Source organism: Glycine max, chromosome 19 (genome assembly GCF_000004515.6).
Source record: "Glycine max cultivar Williams 82 chromosome 19, Glycine_max_v4.0, whole genome shotgun sequence".
Lineage (NCBI taxonomy): Eukaryota > Viridiplantae > Streptophyta > Magnoliopsida > Fabales > Fabaceae > Glycine > Glycine max.
Window position 1 is genome coordinate 12,868,923 of NC_038255.2, and position 6,133 is coordinate 12,875,055.

The 6,133-nt window shown below is 41.8% G+C and overlaps 1 non-coding gene across 1 annotated transcript; it reads right to left on the minus strand.

Moving 5' to 3' along the window:
• Nucleotides 1–763: 763 nt before the first annotated feature.
• Nucleotides 764–870, minus strand: LOC113000543 (small nucleolar RNA R71). The gene has a single exon (XR_003265876.1). It is a non-coding gene; the product is annotated as a small nucleolar RNA R71 (small nucleolar RNA).
• Nucleotides 871–6,133: the final 5,263 nt, after the last annotated feature.

Below are 6,133 nucleotides of genomic sequence, written 5' to 3' on the forward strand. Positions count from 1 at the left end.
ATTTTTGTCTGAAATTTTTTGTGCTATCTTCTCATCATTTTATAAGGTTGCTCACAAAATTTCAAGTCATTTGGATATCATTTGAGGGTAGCTGTAGTTCAAACCTACACCTTTATTTACATGACAAGGCAACTAGTTGTGTGCATGCTGAATGTAGTGTATGACTAGAGGCAATCCATCTGACTTACAACCCTTTGATCCTGAGATAGATAGGACATTTCATAGATTAGTTAGGCATCATTTTATACCTTTTGATCATTTTGAGCATTCCATAACTGGTGAATCTGTGCATTCTGTTATTGGTGATTTTGAACATCCTGATCTTGAGCATTATAATTTTGAGCATTCTGATTCTGAGCATTCTGATTTTGCACATTCTGAGAACATGGCACAACCTCCACCTCGTGAGAGGACTCTAAGGGAAATGGCTGCACCTGATTTCACCTATGAAAGCTTGTGCATCCAATACCCTGATGAGGATGTCCCATATGTTCTTAAAACTGGACTGATTCATTTGCTTCCAAAGTTTCATGGCCTTGCAGGTGAAGACCCGCACAAACATTTGAAAGAATTTCACATTGTCTGCTCCACCATGAAACCACCAGATTTCCAAGAGGATCACATATTTCTGAAGGCTTTTCCTCATTCATTAGAGGGAGTGGCAAAGGACTGGCTGTATTACCTTGCTCCAAGGTCCATCACGAGCTAGGATGACCTTAAGAGAGTATTCTTAGAAAAAATTTTCCCTGCTTCCAGGACCACAGCCATCAGGAAGGATATCTCAGGTATTAGACAACTCAGTGGAGAGAGCTTGTATGAGTACTGGGAGAGATTTAAGAAACTATGTGCCAGTTGCCCCCACCATCAGATTTCAGAACAGCTTCTTCTCCAATATTTTTATGAAGGACTCAGTAATATGGGGAGAAGTATGATAGATGCTGCCAGTGGTGGAGCCCTTGGAGACATGACTCCTGCTGAAGCCAGAAATTTAATTGAGAAGATGGCCTCCAACTCCAAGCAGTTTAGCGCCAGAAATGATGCCATAGTCATTAGAGGAGTGCATGAGGTAGCTACAAACCCATCTGCATCATCTGAAACTAAGAAGCTTGAAGGCAAACTGGATGCGTTGGTCAACTTGGTAACCCAGCTGGCCTTGAATTAGAAATCTGTACCTGTCGCAAGGGTTTGTGGTTTGTGCTCCTCTGCTGACCACCATACAGACCTTTGCCCTTCCATGCAGCAACCTGGAGCAATTGAGCAGCCTGAAGTTTATGCTGCAAATATTTACAATAGACCTCCTCAACCTCAGCAGCAAAATCAACCACAGCAGAGCAATTATGACCTTTCCAGCAACAGATACAACCCTGGATGGAGGAATCACCCTAACCTCAGATGGTCCAGCCCTCAGCAACAACAACAGCAGCCTGCTCCTTCCTTCCAAAATGCTGATGGCCCAAGCAGACCATACATTCCTCCACCAATCCAACAACAGCAACAACCCCAGAAACAACCAACAGTTGAGGCCCCTCCACAACCTTCCCTCGAAGAACTTGTGAGGCAAATGACTATGCAGAACATGCAGTTTCAGCAAGAGACCAGAGCCTCCATTCAGAGCTTAACCAATCAGATGGGACAATTAGCTACCCAATTGAATCAACAACAGTCCCAGAATTCTGACAAGCTGCCTTCTCAAGCTGTCCAAAATCCCAAAAATGCCAGTGCCATTTCATTGAGGTCGGGAAAGCAGTGTCAAGGACCTCAACCCGTAGCACCTTCCTCATCTGCAAATGAACCTTCCAAACTTCACTCTATTCCAGAAAAAGGTGATGACAAAAATCTACCTAACAATTTCTGTGCAGGTGAATCTTCTTCCACAGGTAATTCTGATTTGCAGAAGCATCACATTCCCCCTCTTCCACTCCCTCCAAGAGCAGTTTCCAACAAAAAAATGGAAGAGGCAGAGAAGGAGATCTTGGAAACGTTTAGAAAAGTAGAGGTAAACATACCTCTGTTGGATGCAATAAAGCAAATTCCAAGATATGACAAATTCTTGAAGGAGCTATGCACTAATAAGCGGAAGCTTAAAGGAAGTGAACGAATTAGCATGGGCAGAAATGTCTCCGCATTGATTGGTAAATCTGTTCCTCAAATTCCTGAAAAATGCAAAGATCCAGGTACATTCAGCATACCTTGTATTATAGGGAATAGTAAGTTTGACAATGCCATGCTAGATTTAGGAGCCTCTGTTAGTGTTATGCCTCTGTCGATTTTTAATTCTCTATCTCTAGGTCCCTTGCAGTCAACTGATGTGGTAATTCATTTAGCTAATAGAAGTGTTGCCTATCCTGTTGGTTTCATAGAAGATGTCTTAGTTAGAGTTGGTGAACTGATTTTCCCTGTTGATTTTTATATCTTGAATATGGAAGATGGATTTTCTCAAGGATCAGTTCCCATCATTCTAGGCAGACCCTTTATGAAAACTGCTAGAACTAAGATAGATGTTTATGCAGGCACACTGTCCATGGAGTTTGGTGATATAACTGTTCATTTTAATATTCTGGATGCTATGAAATACCCATCTGAAGATCTTTTTGTATTTCATGCTGAAATAATTGACCATGTTGTTGATGAATACATGACTGATCTTTATTCTAATCTGCATGCCTCTCACTCTTCATGCATTGAGTCTGAAATTGTACTTGATCATATGTCTGAATTTGATGTTGAGAGTGAATCTGAGAGTGATATTGATTGCATGCCTGGTGGTGGTGTTTTACCTCTTGAGATTGATTTTATAGAGTCAGATAGGACTAACCATGTTTCAGGAAGTACACATACCTCTGACTTTCTTTATGAGGTAAAGGCTGAGAAACCATCTCCTTCTACCACTGTCCAGCCGACCACACCAGAATTGAAGCCTCTGCCATCAAATTTAAAATACGCTTACTTGGATGATAGCAAGAGTTTTCCAGTGATTATATCTGCCTCCCTTGCTGATGAGCAAGAGGAGAAGTTGTTGTCAGTTCTCAAGAAGCATAAGAAGGCTATAGGCTGGACCCTGGCGGACATTCCTGGTATTAGCCCATCCACATGTATGCATCAAATAAATTTAGAGGATGGAGCTAAACCAGTAAGACAGCCACAAAGAAGACTCAACCCGGTGATTCTTGATGTAGTGAAGAAGGAGATAACCAAGCTTTTGCAAGCTGGAATCATTTATCCTATCTCCGACAGCCAATGGGTGAGTCCCGTCCAGGTAGTCCCGAAAAAGACTGGCCTCACAGTGATCAGAAATGAGAAGGAGGAGCTGATTCCTACTCGGGTGCGGAACAGTTGGAGAGTCTGCATTGACTATAGGAGGCTGAACCAGGTTACCAAAAAGGACCATTTTCCCCTGCCATTCATTGACCAAATGCTTGAACGCCTGGCAGGTAAATCCCACTACTGTTTCCTTGATGGTTTTTCTGGTTATATGCAAATTACTATTGCTCCTGAGGATCAGGAAAAGACCACATTCACCTGCCCCTTCGGCACTTTTGCTTATAGGAGGATGCCTTTCGGCCTGTGCAATGCCCCTGGTACCTTCCAGCGGTGCATGATTAGTATTTTCAGTGATTTTTTAGAAAATTGCATAGAGGTGTTTATGGATGATTTCACTGTATATGGATCCTCTTTTGATGGTTGTTTGAATAGTTTGGAAAAAGTTTTGAATAGATGCATTGAAACTAACCTTGTTCTAAATTTTGAAAAATGTCATTTTATGGTTGAGCAAGGTATAGTTTTAGGCCACATTATTTCCAATAAGGGTATTGAAGTAGATCCTGCAAAAATTTCTGTTATTTCACAATTGCCTTACCCCTCTTGTGTGCAAGAGGTGCGATCTTTTCTTGGTCATGCAGGATTCTACAGGCGCTTTATAAGGGATTTTAGCAAAGTAGCCCTTCCACTGTCCAACTTGTTGCAAAAGGAGGTGGAGTTTGACTTTAATGACAGATGCAAAGAGGCTTTTGATTGCCTCAAAAGAGCGTTGACTACCACCCCCATCATCCAGGCACCCGATTGGACAGCCCCTTTTGAGCTTATGTGTGAAGCATCAAATTATGCATTGGGGGCTGTCCTTGCTCAGAAAATTGATAAATTGCCCAGGGTGATATATTAAGCTTCTAGGACTTTAGATGCTGCCCAAGCAAATTATACTACTACTGAGAAAGAGCTTCTAGCCATAGTTTTTGCTCTTGAAAAATTTCGATCTTATTTGCTTGGTACTCGCATTATTGTTTATACTGACCATGCAGCTCTAAAGTACTTGTTGAAGAAGGCTGATTCTAAGCCTAGGTTGATCCGATGGATGCTCTGGCTCCAAGAGTTTGACTTGGAGATCCGTGATAGGAGCGGAGCACAAAATCTAGTTGCTGATCATTTGAGTCGGATCGAACGTGTCTCTGATGCAGATTCACCTATTCGGGATGATTTCCCGGATGATCATTTGTATATATTGTATAGTATTTCTGACTCTCTTTCTACTCCCTGGTTTGCTAACATTGTCAATTATTTAGTTGCCTCTGTTTTTCCTCCCTTAGCATCTAAGGCCCAAAAAGATAAGATTAAAAGTGATGCTAAGCATTTTATTTGGGATGACCCCTACTTGTGGAAATTGTGCAGTGATCAGGTCATTAGACGATGCATTCCAGATCATGAGACTGACTCAGTCCTGCAGTTCTGTCATTCTTCCGCACCGGGAGGTCATCTGGGTTTTCAAAGGACAGCTCGCAAAGTGCTTGATTGTGGTTTTTATTGGCCCACCATCTTTAAAGATGCGTGGAAGATCTGCAGCACTTGTGAGCAGTGTCAGAGAGCAGGAAATACACTTACATGGCGACAACAAATGCCTCAGCAACCTATGCTATTCTGTGAGGTGTTTGATGTCTGGGGTATAGATTTCATGGGTCCTTTTCCTGTCTCTTTTGGTTATGTTTATATTCTCCTTGCAGTTGATTATGTTTCAAAATGGGTGGAAGCCAAGCCCACTAGAACTAATGATGCTAAAGTTGTCGCAGACTTTGTCAGGTCTAATCTGTTTTGCAGGTTTGGAGTACCTAAAGCAATTGTTAGTGATCAAGGAACCCATTTTTGCAACAGGACAATGCATGCCCTTCTTAAAAAGTACGGGGTGGTACACAGGGTATCCACACCATACCACCCCCAGACTAATGGACAGGCAGAAATTTCTAACAGGGAAATCAAGAGAATTCTAGAGAAGATTGTGCAGCCAAGCAGGAAAGATTGGAGTACCAGGCTTGATGATGCTCTCTGGGCACATCGGACTGCCTACAAAGCACCCATAGGAATGTCTCCTTATCGGGTTGTCTTTGGAAAGGCATGTCATATTCCAGTGGAAATTGAGCACAAAGCATACTGGCAGTGAAGACTTGCAACTTCTCTATGGATCAAGCTGGCGAGGAAAGGAAGTTGCAACTGAGTGAGTTAGATGAAATCCGCCTAGAAGCCTACGAGAATGCCAAGTTCTACAAAGAAAAGACCAAGAAGTTCCATGATAGCATGATAGTTAAAAAAGACTTCGTGGTTGGGCAAAAAGTGTTATTGTATAATTCTAGGCTTGGACTCATGAGTGGTAAGTTGAGGTCTAAGTGGATTGGTCCTTTTGTTGTTACTAATGTTTTTCCTTATGGTACAGTTGAGATCAAAAGCGACTCCACAAACAAGAGCTTCAAGGTCAACGGACATCGACTTAAGCCATTCCTCACGAACCCTTCTTTAGTGGACGTAGTGGTGGAAGAGACTTCCTTACTCCACCCTACCCTTCCTCCACCATGACTTAGGGAGTTTTTCTTTTCCTATCTCCTTCTTTGCTTTTATTACACTTGTCCGATTCTCTTTGATGATTTAATTGTTTTTAATCTGTTAATTGTGCTACATTGAGGACAATGTGTTGTTTAAGTATGGGGGGGGAGTGTTCTTTGGTTTTGCTAGTTTTGTTGGTTTTGTTAATTTGTTAGTTGTGTTAATTTGTTAATGTTGTTAGTTTCGTCGGATTTTCAGTTTAATATTTTGGGTCAATTTCGTGTGCACGTACGACTTTGCATGTTTTTCTTTGAATTATAGGATATGTTCA